Source organism: Rhinoderma darwinii, assembly GCF_050947455.1.
Source record: "Rhinoderma darwinii isolate aRhiDar2 chromosome 2 unlocalized genomic scaffold, aRhiDar2.hap1 SUPER_2_unloc_6, whole genome shotgun sequence".
NCBI classification, from domain to species: domain Eukaryota; kingdom Metazoa; phylum Chordata; class Amphibia; order Anura; family Rhinodermatidae; genus Rhinoderma; species Rhinoderma darwinii.
This window is the reverse complement of record NW_027461729.1, coordinates 364,435-382,477: the sequence shown is the minus strand read 5'-3', so window position 1 is coordinate 382,477 and position 18,043 is coordinate 364,435. Positions and strand designations below refer to the sequence as shown.

The 18,043-nt window shown below is 46.1% G+C and overlaps 10 non-coding genes across 10 annotated transcripts; all 10 read right to left on the bottom strand.

Annotated features, from left to right (window-relative positions):
* Positions 1-5,514: 5,514 nt before the first annotated feature.
* Positions 5,515-5,705, bottom strand: LOC142681620 (U2 spliceosomal RNA). The gene has a single exon (XR_012853507.1). It is a non-coding gene; the product is annotated as a U2 spliceosomal RNA (small nuclear RNA).
* Positions 5,706-6,830: 1,125 nt separating this feature from the next.
* LOC142681697 (U2 spliceosomal RNA) lies at positions 6,831-7,021 on the bottom strand. Its single transcript, XR_012853576.1, has one exon. It is a non-coding gene; the product is annotated as a U2 spliceosomal RNA (small nuclear RNA).
* A 1,124-nt stretch (positions 7,022-8,145) lies between these two features.
* Positions 8,146-8,336, bottom strand: LOC142681619 (U2 spliceosomal RNA). The gene has a single exon (XR_012853506.1). It is a non-coding gene; the product is annotated as a U2 spliceosomal RNA (small nuclear RNA).
* A 1,125-nt stretch (positions 8,337-9,461) lies between these two features.
* On the bottom strand, positions 9,462-9,652 carry LOC142681696 (U2 spliceosomal RNA). Its single transcript, XR_012853575.1, has one exon. It is a non-coding gene; the product is annotated as a U2 spliceosomal RNA (small nuclear RNA).
* Positions 9,653-10,776: 1,124 nt separating this feature from the next.
* LOC142681557 (U2 spliceosomal RNA) lies at positions 10,777-10,967 on the bottom strand. Its single transcript, XR_012853450.1, has one exon. It is a non-coding gene; the product is annotated as a U2 spliceosomal RNA (small nuclear RNA).
* A 1,128-nt stretch (positions 10,968-12,095) lies between these two features.
* LOC142681616 (U2 spliceosomal RNA) lies at positions 12,096-12,286 on the bottom strand. Its single transcript, XR_012853504.1, has one exon. It is a non-coding gene; the product is annotated as a U2 spliceosomal RNA (small nuclear RNA).
* Positions 12,287-13,404: 1,118 nt separating this feature from the next.
* Positions 13,405-13,595, bottom strand: LOC142681618 (U2 spliceosomal RNA). The gene has a single exon (XR_012853505.1). It is a non-coding gene; the product is annotated as a U2 spliceosomal RNA (small nuclear RNA).
* A 1,114-nt stretch (positions 13,596-14,709) lies between these two features.
* LOC142681694 (U2 spliceosomal RNA) lies at positions 14,710-14,900 on the bottom strand. Its single transcript, XR_012853574.1, has one exon. It is a non-coding gene; the product is annotated as a U2 spliceosomal RNA (small nuclear RNA).
* Positions 14,901-16,014: 1,114 nt separating this feature from the next.
* LOC142681556 (U2 spliceosomal RNA) lies at positions 16,015-16,205 on the bottom strand. Its single transcript, XR_012853449.1, has one exon. It is a non-coding gene; the product is annotated as a U2 spliceosomal RNA (small nuclear RNA).
* A 1,114-nt stretch (positions 16,206-17,319) lies between these two features.
* Positions 17,320-17,504, bottom strand: LOC142681817 (U2 spliceosomal RNA). The gene has a single exon (XR_012853666.1). It is a non-coding gene; the product is annotated as a U2 spliceosomal RNA (small nuclear RNA).
* Between the last annotated feature and the right edge of the window lie 539 nt (positions 17,505-18,043).

Genomic DNA, 18,043 nt, shown 5'->3' with positions numbered 1-18,043 from the left:
AAACAAGCTTTATTTATTTTTTTTAATAAAATATCAGGGGGAGGGAAAACCATACTCAAATATAATAAAATCGGTAAAATCACCATTTTCATAATTAAAACTTTTCCCTCCATAGTCAGCTTTCTCAAATTCCACATACAAATCTTTTTATTAACTTTTTGTGCCACCAAGTCCCAACTGTTAAAACCATTGTTTAACTCATTGAAGGAGACCCCTAAAATCTGCACAGTCTCTGACACAGGGACTGGAATGTCCTGTAAAATCATATTGCCAATGTTTAAAATGTTACTTTTATTAAAATTGACTTTAAAACCGGAGGAGCAACAAAACTTATAGATCTGTCTTAAAGTTGTTTGTAGTGATAGGGTGTCCCTACACAGTACCGCGACATCATCCATGTACCCCACTACCTTTGCCTCTAGTCCCCCCCCGCCCGGCAGGGGGACTCCACGTATCTGTTTGCTTTTCCTCAAGGTGCACAGTAGAGGCTCAATTGCACAAATAAAAAGTAGTGGGGACAAGGGACACCCCTGCTTCACTCCGGAATTTAAAAGGACATCCTGTGTTTTAAAACCTTTGACTAAAATCTTGCTAGTGCAGTTGTCATAAAAGGCCTTCAGAGACTGTATAAAACCTTCCGGTATACCCATTTTCTCTAAAACCTTAAAAAGATAAAAGTGTGACACTCTGTCAAAGGCTTTCTCAAAGTCGATTGTTAAAACTGCCATTTTGCCTTTCCTCTCCTTTGTGTCATTAATAACATCTTTTAAAAGGTTTAGGTTATCCCATATGCTCCTCCCGGGTATCCCACAGACCTGGTTGGAGTGAATTATCTTGTCTACGACTGCTTTTAATCTATTTGCACAAATTTTAGCCATTATCTTGTAGTCGCAATTTAGCAGTGTAATTGGTCTCCAGTTTTTAATGTCGGTTTTGTCCCCCTTTTTGTACAGCAGGGACACCTCACCTTTCTTCCAGGACCCCGGGAGGGCTTTTGTTCTAAAAACTTGTGTAAAAAGAGAATGGAGATCTTCCTTTAAAACACCGTAAAATAGAACATAAAACTCTATGGGTATACCATCAGGACCAGGGACTTTACCTGTTTTAAAACTCTTGGTAGTTTCTAAAATTTCTTGTTCTGAAATCTCCTGTAATAAAAAGTTTTGGGAGACAGGATCTAAAACAGCATCAACCTCCTTCAATGAGTCATTCATAAAAGCATTGTCAATGTTTTTAACATTAAAAAGATCCGCATAAAACCCATGTACCTTTTTTAAAATATTTTGGGTATTTGTTTCACCTTCAATATTATCCAACAGGGTATGCTTATCATTGATTTTCTTAAAAAAATACCTGGAGCAGGTCTCGTTCTCCTCAAGATGTTTTACCTTACAGCGAAATATTATTTCCTTTCCCCTCTGCTCCAGGCACTGGGAGATCTCTTTTTTAATCTCAATGATCTCCTTGTCCACCAGCATACCCTGTTCTCTGAATTTATATTGGGTCTGCAGACGGGTATTTAAATTTGCATAAAATTTGCATTTCTCTTTTGCCTTTCTCATCCCAATCTTAATTAAAAAATCTCTTATTTTAACTTTCATTTTTTCCCACCAGGTGACGATGGGCATATTGGGATGTCTTACCCGTCTGCAGCCTTTGTAAAAGGTAATAAAATCAGCTAAAATTTGCGGATCTTCTAAAAGGGATACGTTTAATTTCCAGGCTTTTTTCGGAGTTCTTCTTTGGTTATCACATTTCACTTTAAAATACAATAACTTATGGTCAGAAAAGACGTTTGGGTTAATATCACATTTAAAAGGCAGTATTTGGTAAGAGCAGAAGATAAAATCAATCCTGGAGCTGCAGGTCACGTTGCTCCAGGTAACGCCGGCCTCTTCAGATAGATCCCTGTTACATTTTTTAAAAACATCGGTAAGTTTAAAATCAGTAACAATATCTTTTAAAATTGATGAGGTCTTGTCGTAGTTCCTGCTTACTGAATGAGAGAACCGGCGTTCCCCCTTTAAAATACAATTAAAATCACCCGCTAAAACAAGTGGTTCTGAATCATTAATAAAAAGGGGTAAAATCTCTAGCATTCTAGCTCTTTCATTTTTTTCAGGAGAACCATAAAAGTTTAAAAACTGCCATTTAATACCGTCTATAAAAGCTTTGACCATTAAAATTCTGCCTGGTAAAATTTCGTAAAAACTGTCAATTAAAACGTTCCCTTTAAATAAAATGGCGACACCTGCGGCTTTAGATTCGTTAGACCCGGACCACACAGAAGGTCCGAGTCTCCAATCTCTTTCATATTTTTTATAGTCCATGCGATGTGGGATGCAGCATTCCTGTAGGAAAAAAACTGACGCGGTAAGAATAGAGAGGTAATCAAACAGGGCAGCTCTTCTTGTCTTAGAATGCACGCTTCTTACATTTAAGGAAAGACCACATAACTCAGCCATGAGGAAAAGGGAGAGAGACAGTCTTTATAATCTTACCCGAGGTGGCCTCAGCAGTCCTCCGCATCGCCAGAGACCCCACTGGGACTCTCATAACCTTCGATTCTGGAGTCCACGGAAAAAATAGAGAAGGTAGGAGAGGAACTCCCATCACTTAGCTGACCCCCCGCCAAACCTGAGGCACTAATCATGAAAGGATCCCATATGGACTCCACGGGCAACATTTCATCTGCTGGAGCTTTTTTGGCAGCGACCTCCCCTTCGATAGGGGCAGGAATTGCGCTCCCTGACGTCTCTGGGACCTCCGTCACCTCGGAGGCAGCTGTCCGTGAATCCCCCAACTGGCTAGAAGGGGGTGGACCTTTAGTTGTCACTTGCGGGGGCACGTCCAGTGGTTTCCCTGCCTTCGCCAATGCAGGTACTTCCATCGGCACCCCCGCTGCCACCTCCGAGTACGCCCTACGTCGTTTGTGTTTCGCTGCCGCTCCGCCCGGGTCCTCTGCCTCAGGTACAGGCTGACCCAGCATCTCTTGCGGACCAGTAGGATCAGCTTCATCCGAACTACCCGTCTCCCCAGTTTCCTGGGGGGGCTTTTTCGTCCGCTGATCACTGGATCGACGCTTGTTTCGTCTCTGCTCTTTTGGGTCACCTGTTTGGGGGGGTCTGCTAGAGGTATCCATCTCATCCTGGCCTTCTCCTTGGGGTTCCTCTCCTTCTGGGGGTACGATCTGGCCTGCTGGCTGCTCGGGACGCCTCGGCCGGACCTCGGGTTGTTCCGATCTGTGGGGACAAAATGCAAAAAGGTGACCAACTCGGCTGCAATATCGACACCTTTTCCCCAGAGGGCAAGTTTTGGCCTCGTGCTCAGAGCTGCCACAGTTCCTACAGGTGCTCTCGCAGGACTCATTGGTGTGACCGTACTTTTGGCATTTCCTACAGAATGGAGGCATCCCTGAAAAATAAAAGTCTCCTGCCATATCTCCTAATTTAAAACGTGCTGGCGGCAGCATTATCCCTCCTGTAAAATTGGCATCTCTGTAGCATGTCACTAAAAATCTCCATTTAGAGGTCCAGACCCCAACCTCATTCATCACTTTGCCAATACACTTTACCGTTTTAAAATAGGGGGATAAAAAGGACATCACATCTTTTACGTCAGCAAATGGGCAGTACATCTTAATAACAATCATTTTTGTGATGTCCAAAACATGCTCGTAAAAATCCACTCCGTCCAGTCTCGGGTCCTTTTTTACTGCATATGCCGCCAGCAGATCTTGGAATACTCCATTCTGTATAAATGTGATGTCATAGGTTCTTCTTCTTGGGTAGTCCTGCACTGCCAAAATCTCCCTCTTTTGGACATTGAAAATGCCAACAAGCACGGTCTCCACCACGAATTTCAAGCCACAAGTCGTCGCCTTCTCCTCCGAAAGAATTACTCGCACAGTATTCTTAATCCGGGCATACGCCGGTATGTCACCTGGATTTTCATCCATAGTGAATCTTTTATTTTTTTTGGAATAGTCACGCCACCCGTTGGTGACGTAACGTCTACGCAGCCTCCCCTTTTCGGCCGAAGCCTACACGGGGGTATGTGGATCGCAACTCGTTGCTCAGGACTAAGCCTCTCTCCCAAATAGCAGCACGGGGGTGAAGTCCAGGCGAACCTGGACGATCCCCCGAGGCCGAGAGAGAGGGTACCTGAGCACCTCCTAACCAAGACCAGGCAGCACTGACTACAAGTAATCAGAACTACACTTGATCTCAGCCAGAAGGCCGAGAAGCGATAACCCGAACGGGCCGCGCGTTGACCGAGCCTGCCCAATACTGCTGTTCACCCCTTGCAGCGATTCAGCCTACTCCTAGGCAATTCCATGGGGCCCTGCAGGCTCACACACACTCACAGCTACTAAGCGGGAGGTGAATAAAGGCCGGAGAGGAAGCAAGACAGGATTTGCTTCTTTTGCTTGCACCACAATGCAGTGCTGAAAGAGGAGGAATCGACATAAAAACGCCTTCCTGGCAACGCCCAAATGCCCTCCTGCCGTGCAAACACTGGCAGCAGCAGCAGCAGTAAGTGCATGCCCACTGCCACCCCTTCTCCTTTCACACCTTGTATCAGCTTTAATCCAGTCCAGTGCTGCCTGCTGAGCAGCACTGACCAACACTGCCTGGGCCCAGGCTTTTATCTCTGAGGCCCCATTATGATGTCAGAAAGCTGGCTCTGGCTCCTGAGGTCTCCACTATGACACGTGCAAAGTTCCGTCTGAACTTTATATAAGACGGTGCGGCTCAGTCAGTCACTCAGTGTTGCCTGAGAGGGCAACACTGCAACAGCCGGCCCCCAGGCTGTCTTTTTTTTGCACAGCTAGTTGCCTCCAGGAGGCCACAAGAGGGAGACAAGGGACTGCAAAATGGAAAATAGGCATCCACCAACTTTACAGACAACTTGTTCTCCTTGCTCCTACAACCTCCATCCTTGCACAGTTTGTTATTCTTCCAGGTAACATAGTAACAAATCCAAATTGCTGCTCTCTTTGTAGGCAAGCAAGGGTTTGTTGCAACTGCAATTCTTACTTCTTCTTGAAATGTAGGGACCACAGTACATTCCATCACATCCATCTAGTGTACACAGGTAGGTCCATTGTGACGGGCGGGCGGGCGGGCGGGCTGGCTGCTTTAATGGCTGTTTGCTGTTCCCCTACTCCACTCCACTATTTGACTATGGTGCTGCATCAATCAGTGGCTGGCTCAGGTGCAGCTCTTTAACCTACCTAGGAGGGAGGGCGGAGAGAAGACAAGGAAGGTGAATGAGCTGTTCCAATGTGAAATGCCGGAAACACAGAAACACAGACGACACAAAACAAGAGGTGGCAATGTATTAATTAATTGCATTTAATAAATTAGCTCATTATCACACATGACTGTACAAATGCATTGTCCAACAGGTGTTGAAATAATGGGATTAAAAGGGGAGATCCCATCCGAAAGACAAAAACAATGGCAAACACAAAAAGCACTTTTGGAATCTGATTTTAGTAAACACATAAGGAAAGGGTGCACCGGTCCTGGAAATACTGCAATACCAGGTCAATGCGTGGAGTGGACAGAGCAAGCTCTATTTCCATCTCCCCGTTCTAAAAATCCATTTAATATATGGTCCCCAGATAGGGGACGTATCAGATATTAAACTGATAAGAACAGATACTACACTTGATCTTAGCCAAAAGGCCGAGAAGCGATAACCCGAACGTGCCGCGCGTTTTGCTTCTTTTGCTTTCACCACAATGCAGTGCTGAAAGAGGAGGAATCGACATAAAAACGCCTTCCTGGCAACGCCCAAATGCCCTCCTGCCGTGCAAACACTGGCAGCAGCAGCAGCAGCAGCAGTAAGTGCATGCCCACTGCCACCCCTTCTCCTTTCACACCTTGTATCAGCTTTAATCCAGTCCAGTGCTGCCTGCTGAGCAGCACTGACCAACACTGCCTGGGCCCAGGCTTTTATCTCTGAGGCCCCATTATGATGTCAGAAAGCTGGCTCTGGCTCCTGAGGTCTCCACTATGACACGTGCAAAGTTCCGTCTGAACTTTATATAAGACGGTGCGGCTCAGTCAGTCACTCAGTGTTGCCTGAGAGGGCAACACTGCAACAGCCGGCCCCCAGGCTGTCTTTTTTTTGCACAGCTAGTTGCCTCCAGGAGGCCACAAGAGGGAGACAAGGGACTGCAAAATGGAAAATAGGCATCCACCAACTTTACAGACAACTTGTTCTCCTTGCTCCTACAACCTCCATCCTTGCACAGTTTGTTATTCTTCCAGGTAACATAGTAACAAATCCAAATTGCTGCTCTCTTTGTAGGCAAGCAAGGGTTTGTTGCAACTGCAATTCTTACTTCTTCTTGAAATATAGGGACCACAGTACATTCCATCACATCCATCTAGTGTACACAGGTAGGTCCATTGTGACGGGCGGGCGGGCGGGCGGGCTGGCTGCTTTAATGGCTGTTTGCTGTTCCCCTACTCCACTCCACTATTTGACAATGGTGCTGCATCAATCAGTGGCTGGCTCAGGTGCAGCTCTTTAACCTACCTAGGAGGGAGGGCGGAGAGAAGACAAGGAAGGTGAATGAGCTGTTCCAATGTGAAATGCCGGAAACACAGAAACACAGACGACACAAAACAAGAGGTGGCAATGTATTAATTAATTGCATTTAATAAATTAGCTCATTATCACACATGACTGTACAAATGCATTGTCCAACAGGTGTTGAAATAATGGGATTAAAAGGGGAGATCCCATCCGAAAGACAAAAACAATGGCAAACACAAAAAGCACTTTTGGAATCTGATTTTAGTAAACACATAAGGAAAGGGTGCACCCGTCCTGGAAATACTGCAATACCAGGTCAATGCGTGGAGTGGACAGAGCAAGCTCTATTTCCATCTCCCTGTTCTAAAAATCCATTTAATATATGGTCCCCAGATAGGGGACGTATCAGATATTAAACTGATAAGAACAGATACTACACTTGATCTTAGCCAAAAGGCCGAGAAGCGATAACCCGAACGTGCCGCGCGTTTTGCTTCTTTTGCTTGCACCACAATGCAGTGCTGAAAGAGGAGGAATCGACATAAAAACGCCTTCCTGGCAACGCCCAAATGCCCTCCTGCCGTGCAAACACTGGCAGCAGCAGCAGCAGCAGCAGCAGTAAGTGCATGCCCACTGCCACCCCTTCTCCTTTCACACCTTGTATCAGCTTTAATCCAGTCCAGTGCTGCCTGCTGAGCAGCACTGACCAACACTGCCTGGGCCCAGGCTTTTATCTCTGAGGCCCCATTATGATGTCAGAAAGCTGGCTCTGGCTCCTGAGGTCTCCACTATGACACGTGCAAAGTTCCGTCTGAACTTTATATAAGACGGTGTGGCTCAGTCAGTCACTCAGTGTTGCCTGAGAGGGCAACTCTGCAACAGCCGGCCCCCAGGCTGTCTTTTTTTTGCACAGCTAGTTGCCTCCAGGAGGCCACAAGAGGGAGACAAGGGACTGCAAAATGGAAAATAGGCATCCACCAACTTTACAGACAACTTGTTCTCCTTGCTCCTACAACCTCCATCCTTGCACAGTTTGTTATTCTTCCAGGTAACATAGTAACAAATCCAAATTGCTGCTCTCTTTGTAGGCAAGCAAGGGTTTGTTGCAACTGCAATTCTTACTTCTTCTTGAAATGTAGGGACCACAGTACATTCCATCACATCCATCTAGTGTACACAGGTAGGTCCATTGTGACGGGCGGGCGGGCGGGCTGGCTGCTTTAATGGCTGTTTGCTGTTCCCCTACTCCACTCCACTATTTGACTATGGTGCTGCATCAATTAGTGGCTGGCTCAGGTGCAGCTCTTTAACCTACCTAGGAGGGAGGGCGGAGAGAAGACAAGGAAGGTGAATGAGCTGTTCCAATGTGAAATGCAGGAAACACAGAAACACAGACGACACAAAACAAGAGGTGGCAATGTATTAATTAATTGCATTTAATAAATTAGCTCATTATCACACATGACTGTACAAATGCATTGTCCAACAGGTGTTGAAATAATGGGATTAAAAGGGGAGATCCCATCCGAAAGACAAAAACAATGGCAAACACAAAAAGCACTTTTGGAATCTGATTTTAGTAAACACATAAGGAAAGGGTGCACCGGTCCTGGAAATACTGCAATACCAGGTCAATGCGTGGAGTGGACAGAGCAAGCTCTATTTCCATCTCCCCGTTCTAAAAATCCATTTAATATATGGTCCCCAGATAGGGGACGTATCAGATATTAAACTGATAAGAACAGATACTACACTTGATCTTAGCCAAAAGGCCGAGAAGCGATAACCCGAACGTGCCGCGCGTTTTGCTTCTTTTGCTTTCACCACAATGCAGTGCTGAAAGAGGAGGAATCGACATAAAAACGCCTTCCTGGCAACGCCCAAATGCCCTCCTGCCGTGCAAACACTGGCAGCAGCAGCAGCAGCAGCAGTAAGTGCATGCCCACTGCCACCCCTTCTCCTTTCACACCTTGTATCAGCTTTAATCCAGTCCAGTGCTGCCTGCTGAGCAGCACTGACCAACACTGCCTGGGCCCAGGCTTTTATCTCTGAGGCCCCATTATGATGTCAGAAAGCTGGCTCTGGCTCCTGAGGTCTCCACTATGACACGTGCAAAGTTCCGTCTGAACTTTATATAAGACGGTGCGGCTCAGTCAGTCACTCAGTGTTGCCTGAGAGGGCAACACTGCAACAGCCGGCCCCCAGGCTGTCTTTTTTTTGCACAGCTAGTTGCCTCCAGGAGGCCACAAGAGGGAGACAAGGGACTGCAAAATGGAAAATAGGCATCCACCAACTTTACAGACAACTTGTTCTCCTTGCTCCTACAACCTCCATCCTTGCACAGTTTGTTATTCTTCCAGGTAACATAGTAACAAATCCAAATTGCTGCTCTCTTTGTAGGCAAGCAAGGGTTTGTTGCAACTGCAATTCTTACTTCTTCTTGAAATATAGGGACCACAGTACATTCCATCACATCCATCTAGTGTACACAGGTAGGTCCATTGTGACGGGCGGGCGGGCGGGCGGGCTGGCTGCTTTAATGGCTGTTTGCTGTTCCCCTACTCCACTCCACTATTTGACAATGGTGCTGCATCAATCAGTGGCTGGCTCAGGTGCAGCTCTTTAACCTACCTAGGAGGGAGGGCGGAGAGAAGACAAGGAAGGTGAATGAGCTGTTCCAATGTGAAATGCCGGAAACACAGAAACACAGACGACACAAAACAAGAGGTGGCAATGTATTAATTAATTGCATTTAATAAATTAGCTCATTATCACACATGACTGTACAAATGCATTGTCCAACAGGTGTTGAAATAATGGGATTAAAAGGGGAGATCCCATCCGAAAGACAAAAACAATGGCAAACACAAAAAGCACTTTTGGAATCTGATTTTAGTAAACACATAAGGAAAGGGTGCACCCGTCCTGGAAATACTGCAATACCAGGTCAATGCGTGGAGTGGACAGAGCAAGCTCTATTTCCATCTCCCTGTTCTAAAAATCCATTTAATATATGGTCCCCAGATAGGGGACGTATCAGATATTAAACTGATAAGAACAGATACTACACTTGATCTTAGCCAAAAGGCCGAGAAGCGATAACCCGAACGTGCCGCGCGTTTTGCTTCTTTTGCTTGCACCACAATGCAGTGCTGAAAGAGGAGGAATCGACATAAAAACGCCTTCCTGGCAACGCCCAAATGCCCTCCTGCCGTGCAAACACTGGCAGCAGCAGCAGCAGCAGCAGCAGTAAGTGCATGCCCACTGCCACCCCTTCTCCTTTCACACCTTGTATCAGCTTTAATCCAGTCCAGTGCTGCCTGCTGAGCAGCACTGACCAACACTGCCTGGGCCCAGGCTTTTATCTCTGAGGCCCCATTATGATGTCAGAAAGCTGGCTCTGGCTCCTGAGGTCTCCACTATGACACGTGCAAAGTTCCGTCTGAACTTTATATAAGACGGTGTGGCTCAGTCAGTCACTCAGTGTTGCCTGAGAGGGCAACTCTGCAACAGCCGGCCCCCAGGCTGTCTTTTTTTTGCACAGCTAGTTGCCTCCAGGAGGCCACAAGAGGGAGACAAGGGACTGCAAAATGGAAAATAGGCATCCACCAACTTTACAGACAACTTGTTCTCCTTGCTCCTACAACCTCCATCCTTGCACAGTTTGTTATTCTTCCAGGTAACATAGTAACAAATCCAAATTGCTGCTCTCTTTGTAGGCAAGCAAGGGTTTGTTGCAACTGCAATTCTTACTTCTTCTTGAAATGTAGGGACCACAGTACATTCCATCACATCCATCTAGTGTACACAGGTAGGTCCATTGTGACGGGCGGGCGGGCGGGCTGGCTGCTTTAATGGCTGTTTGCTGTTCCCCTACTCCACTCCACTATTTGACTATGGTGCTGCATCAATTAGTGGCTGGCTCAGGTGCAGCTCTTTAACCTACCTAGGAGGGAGGGCGGAGAGAAGACAAGGAAGGTGAATGAGCTGTTCCAATGTGAAATGCAGGAAACACAGAAACACAGACGACACAAAACAAGAGGTGGCAATGTATTAATTAATTGCATTTAATAAATTAGCTCATTATCACACATGACTGTACAAATGCATTGTCCAACAGGTGTTGAAATAATGGGATTAAAAGGGGAGATCCCATCCGAAAGACAAAAACAATGGCAAACACAAAAAGCACTTTTGGAATCTGATTTTAGTAAACACATAAGGAAAGGGTGCACCGGTCCTGGAAATACTGCAATACCAGGTCAATGCGTGGAGTGGACAGAGCAAGCTCTATTTCCATCTCCCTGTTCTAAAAATCCATTTAATATATGGTCCCCAGATAGGGGACGTATCAGATATTAAACTGATAAGAACAGATACTACACTTGATCTTAGCCAAAAGGCCGAGAAGCGATAACCCGAACGTGCCGCGCGTTTTGCTTCTTTTGCTTGCACCACAATGCAGTGCTGAAAGAGGAGGAATCGACATAAAAACGCCTTCCTGGCAACGCCCAAATGCCCTCCTGCCGTGCAAACACTGGCAGCAGCAGCAGCAGCAGCAGCAGTAAGTGCATGCCCACTGCCACCCCTTCTCCTTTCACACCTTGTATCAGCTTTAATCCAATCCAGTGCTGCCTGCTGAGCAGCACTGACCAACACTGCCTGGGCCCAGGCTTTTATCTCTGAGGCCCCATTATGATGTCAGAAAGCTGGCTCTGGCTCCTGAGGTCTCCACTATGACACGTGCAAAGTTCCGTCTGAACTTTATATAAGACGGTGCGGCTCAGTCAGTCACTCAGTGTTGCCTGAGAGGGCAACACTGCAACAGCCGGCCCCCAGGCTGTCTTTTTTTTGCACAGCTAGTTGCCTCCAGGAGGCCACAAGAGGGAGACAAGGGACTGCAAAATGGAAAATAGGCATCCACCAACTTTACAGACAACTTGTTCTCCTTGCTCCTACAACCTCCATCCTTGCACAGTTTGTTATTCTTCCAGGTAACATAGTAACAAATCCAAATTGCTGCTCTCTTTGTAGGCAAGCAAGGGTTTGTTGCAACTGCAATTCTTACTTCTTCTTGAAATGTAGGGACCACAGTACATTCCATCACATCCATCTAGTGTACACAGGTAGGTCCATTGTGACGGGCGGGCGGGCGGGCGGGCTGGCTGCTTTAATGGCTGTTTGCTGTTCCCCTACTCCACTCCACTATTTGACTATGGTGCTGCATCAATCAGTGGCTGGCTCAGGTGCAGCTCTTTAACCTACCTAGGAGGGAGGGCGGAGAGAAGACAAGGAAGGTGAATGAGCTGTTCCAATGTGAAATGCCGGAAACACAGAAACACAGACGACACAAAACAAGAGGTGGCAATGTATTAATTAATTGCATTTAATAAATTAGCTCATTATCACACATGACTGTACAAATGCATTGTCCAACAGGTGTTGAAATAATGGGATTAAAAGGGGAGATCCCATCCGAAAGACAAAAACAATGGCAAACACAAAAAGCACTTTTGGAATCTGATTTTAGTAAACACATAAGGAAAGGGTGCACCGGTCCTGGAAATACTGCAATACCAGGTCAATGCGTGGAGTGGACAGAGCAAGCTCTATTTCCATCTCCCCGTTCTAAAAATCCATTTAATATATGGTCCCCAGATAGGGGACGTATCAGATATTAAACTGATAAGAACAGATACTACACTTGATCTTAGCCAAAAGGCCGAGAAGCGATAACCCGAACGTGCCGCGCGTTTTGCTTCTTTTGCTTTCACCACAATGCAGTGCTGAAAGAGGAGGAATCGACATAAAAACGCCTTCCTGGCAACGCCCAAATGCCCTCCTGCCGTGCAAACACTGGCAGCAGCAGCAGCAGCAGCAGTAAGTGCATGCCCACTGCCACCCCTTCTCCTTTCACACCTTGTATCAGCTTTAATCCAGTCCAGTGCTGCCTGCTGAGCAGCACTGACCAACACTGCCTGGGCCCAGGCTTTTATCTCTGAGGCCCCATTATGATGTCAGAAAGCTGGCTCTGGCTCCTGAGGTCTCCACTATGACACGTGCAAAGTTCCGTCTGAACTTTATATAAGACGGTGCGGCTCAGTCAGTCACTCAGTGTTGCCTGAGAGGGCAACACTGCAACAGCCGGCCCCCAGGCTGTCTTTTTTTTGCACAGCTAGTTGCCTCCAGGAGGCCACAAGAGGGAGACAAGGGACTGCAAAATGGAAAATAGGCATCCACCAACTTTACAGACAACTTGTTCTCCTTGCTCCTACAACCTCCATCCTTGCACAGTTTGTTATTCTTCCAGGTAACATAGTAACAAATCCAAATTGCTGCTCTCTTTGTAGGCAAGCAAGGGTTTGTTGCAACTGCAATTCTTACTTCTTGAAATGTAGGGACCACAGTACATTCCATCACATCCATCTAGTGTACACAGGTAGGTCCATTGTGACAGGCGGGCGGGCGGGCTGGCTGCTTTAATGGCTGTTTGCTGTTCCCCTACTCCACTCCACTATTTGACTATGGTGCTGCATCAATCAGTGGCTGGCTCAGGTGCAGCTCTTTAACCTACCTAGGAGGGAGGGCGGAGAGAAGACAAGGAAGGTGAATGAGCTGTTCCAATGTGAAATGCCGGAAACACAGAAACACAGACGACACAAAACAAGAGGTGGCAATGTATTAATTAATTGCATTTAATAAATTAGCTCATTATCACACATGACTGTACAAATGCATTGTCCAACAGGTGTTGAAATAATGGGATTAAAAGGGGAGATCCCATCCGAAAGACAAAAACAATGGCAAACACAAAAAGCACTTTTGGAATCTGATTTTAGTAAACACATAAGGAAAGGGTGCACTGGTCCTGGAAATACTGCAATACCAGGTCAATGCGTGGAGTGGACAGAGCAAGCTCTATTTCCATCTCCCTGTTCTAAAAATCCATTTAATATATGGTCCCCAGATAGGGGACGTATCAGATATTAAACTGATAAGAACAGATACTACACTTGATCTTAGCCAAAAGGCCGAGAAGCGATAACCCGAACGTGCCGCGCGTTTTGCTTCTTTTGCTTGCACCACAATGCAGTGCTGAAAGAGGAGGAATCAACATAAAAACGCCTTCCTGGCAACGCCCAAATGCCCTCCTGCCGTGCAAACACTGGCAGCAGCAGCAGCAGTAAGTGCATGCCCACTGCCACCCCTTCTCCTTTCACACCTTGTATCAGCTTTAATCCAGTCCAGTGCTGCCTGCTGAGCAGCACTGACCAACACTGCCTGGGCCCAGGCTTTTATCTCTGAGGCCCCATTATGATGTCAGAAAGCTGGCTCTGGCTCCTGAGGTCTCCACTATGACACGTGCAAAGTTCCGTCTGAACTTTATATAAGACGGTGCGGCTCAGTCAGTCACTCAGTGTTGCCTGAGAGGGCAACACTGCAACAGCCGGCCCCCAGGCTGTCTTTTTTTTGCACAGCTAGTTGCCTCCAGGAGGCCACAAGAGGGAGACAAGGGACTGGAAATGGAAAATAGGCATCCACCAACTTTACAGACAACTTGTTCTCCTTGCTCCTACAACCTCCATCCTTGCACAGTTTGTTATTCTTCCAGGTAACATAGTAACAAATCCAAATTGCTGCTCTCTTTGTAGGCAAGCAAGGGTTTGTTGCAACTGCAATTCTTACTTCTTCTTGAAATGTAGGGACCACAGTACATTCCATCACATCCATCTAGTGTACACAGGTAGGTCCATTGTGACGGGCGGGCGGGCGGGCTGGCTGCTTTAATGGCTGTTTGCTGTTCCCCTACTCCACTCCACTATTTGACTATGGTGCTGCATCAATCAGTGGCTGGCTCAGGTGCAGCTCTTTAACCTACCTAGGAGGGAGGGCGGAGAGAAGACAAGGAAGGTGAATGAGCTGTTCCAATGTGAAATGCCGGAAACACAGAAACACAGACGACACAAAACAAGAGGTGGCAATGTATTAATTAATTGCATTTAATAAATTAGCTCATTATCACACATGACTGTACAAATGCATTGTCCAACAGGTGTTGAAATAATGGGATTAAAAGGGGAGATCCCATCCGAAAGACAAAAACAATGGCAAACACAAAAAGCACTTTTGGAATCTGATTTTAGTAAACACATAAGGAAAGGGTGCACCCGTCCTGGAAATACTGCAATACCAGGTCAATGCGTGGAGTGGACAGAGCAAGCTCTATTTCCATCTCCCTGTTCTAAAAATCCATTTAATATATGGTCCCCAGATAGGGGACGTATCAGATATTAAACTGATAAGAACAGATACTACACTTGATCTTAGCCAAAAGGCCGAGAAGCGATTACCCGAACGTGCCGCGCGTTTTGCTTCTTTTGCTTGCACCACAATGCAGTGCTGAAAGAGGAGGAATCGACATAAAAACGCCTTCCTGGCAACTCCCAAATGCCCTCCTGCCGTGCAAACACTGGCAGCAGCAGCAGCAGCAGTAAGTGCATGCCCACTGCCACCCCTTCTCCTTTCACACCTTGTATCAGCTTTAATCCAGTCCAGTGCTGCCTGCTGAGCAGCACTGACCAACACTGCCTGGGCCCAGGCTTTTATCTCTGAGGCCCCATTATGATGTCAGAAAGCTGGCTCTGGCTCCTGAGGTCTCCACTATGACACGTGCAAAGTTCCGTCTGAACTTTATATAAGACGGTGTGGCTCAGTCAGTCACTCAGTGTTGCCTGAGAGGGCAACACTGCAACAGCCGGCCCCCAGGCTGTCTTTTTTTTGCACAGCTAGTTGCCTCCAGGAGGCCACAAGAGGGAGACAAGGGACTGCAAAATGGAAAATAGGCATCCACCAACTTTACAGACAACTTGTTCTCCTTGCTCCTACAACCTCCATCCTTGCACAGTTTGTTATTCTTCCAGGTAACATAGTAACAAATCCAAATTGCTGCTCTCTTTGTAGGCAAGCAAGGGTTTGTTGCAACTGCAATTCTTACTTCTTCTTGAAATGTAGGGACCACAGTACATTCCATCACATCCATCTAGTGTACACAGGTAGGTCCATTGTGACGGGCGGGCGGGCTGGCTGCTTTAATGGCTGTTTGCTGTTCCCCTACTCCACTCCACTATTTGACTATGGTGCTGCATCAATCAGTGGCTGGCTCAGGTGCAGCTCTTTAACCTACCTAGGAGGGAGGGCGGAGAGAAGACAAGGAAGGTGAATGAGCTGTTCCAATGTGAAATGCCGGAAACACAGAAACACAGACGACACAAAACAAGAGGTGGCAATGTATTAATTAATTGCATTTAATAAATTAGCTCATTATCACACATGACTGTACAAATGCATTGTCCAACAGGTGTTGAAATAATGGGATTAAAAGGGGAGATCCCATCCGAAAGACAAAAACAATGGCAAACACAAAAAGCACTTTTGGAATCTGATTTTAGTAAACACATAAGGAAAGGGTGCACCGGTCCTGGAAATACTGCAATACCAGGTCAATGCGTGGAGTGGACAGAGCAAGCTCTATTTCCATCTCCCTGTTCTAAAAATCCATTTAATATATGGTCCCCAGATAGGGGACGTATCAGATATTAAACTGATAAGAACAGATACTACACTTGATCTTAGCCAAAAGGCCGAGAAGCGATAACCCGAACGTGCCGCGCGTTTTGCTTCTTTTGCTTGCACCACAATGCAGTGCTGAAAGAGGAGGAATCGACATAAAAACGCCTTCCTGGCAACGCCCAAATGCCCTCCTGCCGTGCAAACACTGGCAGCAGCAGCAGCAGCAGTAAGTGCATGCCCACTGCCACCCCTTCTCCTTTCACACCTTGTATCAGCTTTAATCCAGTCCAGTGCTGCCTGCTGAGCAGCACTGACCAACACTGCCTGGGCCCAGGCTTTTATCTCTGAGGCCCCATTATGATGTCAGAAAGCTGGCTCTGGCTCCTGAGGTCTCCACTATGACACGTGCAAAGTTCCGTCTGAACTTTATATAAGACGGTGCGGCTCAGTCAGTCACTCAGTGTTGCCTGAGAGGGCAACACTGCAACAGCCGGCCCCCAGGCTGTCTTTTTTTTGCACAGCTAGTTGCCTCCAGGAGGCCACAAGAGGGAGACAAGGGACTGCAAAATGGAAAATAGGCATCCACCAACTTTACAGACAACTTGTTCTCCTTGCTCCTACAACCTCCATCCTTGCACAGTTTGTTATTCTTCCAGGTAACATAGTAACAAATCCAAATTGCTGCTCTCTTTGTAGGCAAGCAAGGGTTTGTTGCAACTGCAATTCTTACTTCTTCTTGAAATGTAGGGACCACAGTACATTCCATCACATCCATCTAGTGTACACAGGTAGGTCCATTGTGACGGGCGGGCGGGCTGGCTGCTTTAATGGCTGTTTGCTGTTCCCCTACTCCACTCCACTATTTGACTATGGTGCTGCATCAATCAGTGGCTGGCTCAGGTGCAGCTCTTTAACCTACCTAGGAGGGAGGGCGGAGAGAAGACAAGGAAGGTGAATGAGCTGTTCCAATGTGAAATGCCGGAAACACAGAAACACAGACGACACAAAACAAGAGGTGGCAATGTATTAATTAATTGCATTTAATAAATTAGCTCATTATCACACATGACTGTACAAATGCATTGTCCAACAGGTGTTGAAATAATGGGATTAAAAGGGGAGATCCCATCCGAAAGACAAAAACAATGGCAAACACAAAAAGCACTTTTGGAATCTGATTTTAGTAAACACATAAGGAAAGGGTGCACCGGTCCTGGAAATACTGCAATACCAGGTCAATGCGTGGAGTGGACAGAGCAAGCTCTATTTCCATCTCCCTGTTCTAAAAATCCATTTAATATATGGTCCCCAGATAGGGGACGTATCAGATATTAAACTGATAAGAACAGATCAGGTTTCCACTCAGATCCGTCTCGAGTTAAATTTTAAACTTCAAATTTAAAGACTTGATCATCATTATGAAAAACCAAAATATAATTTTTATTTCTCTTTTTTTTGTAAGTAAAATTAATAAAACAAACCATTTCTTACAGCGATTACACCTACCATATCCACAAGATGTTCTCGAAGATCTTGACCATCCCACTCCAAATTTACAATACACGCCAACCAGGTTGGCACTTTATATCTTTCAAGAAAATCGGATATATCTCCTCTTAGACAAGTTCGTACCCGCCTCCGAACCTTCTCAAAATTAATTTTCTCTCTTAATTCCTCTATGTCTTTTACTAATTTATCTCTTTCTGCTCTATTTTCATCTGAAACAACATTTTTTTCCACAATTTTTCTCCTTTTTGTTTCATCACTCCTTTTAACCTCAACGCTTTTCCATCCTCCTCCCACTTCCTGTGGCTTATCCTCTTTTCCTGAGGTAACTTTCTCTTCCTTTCTTTTAACTATCTGTTCCTTTCTTTTAACGGTCTTCTTACTCTCCTCCTTTACTTCACTTTTGCTTTTCTTT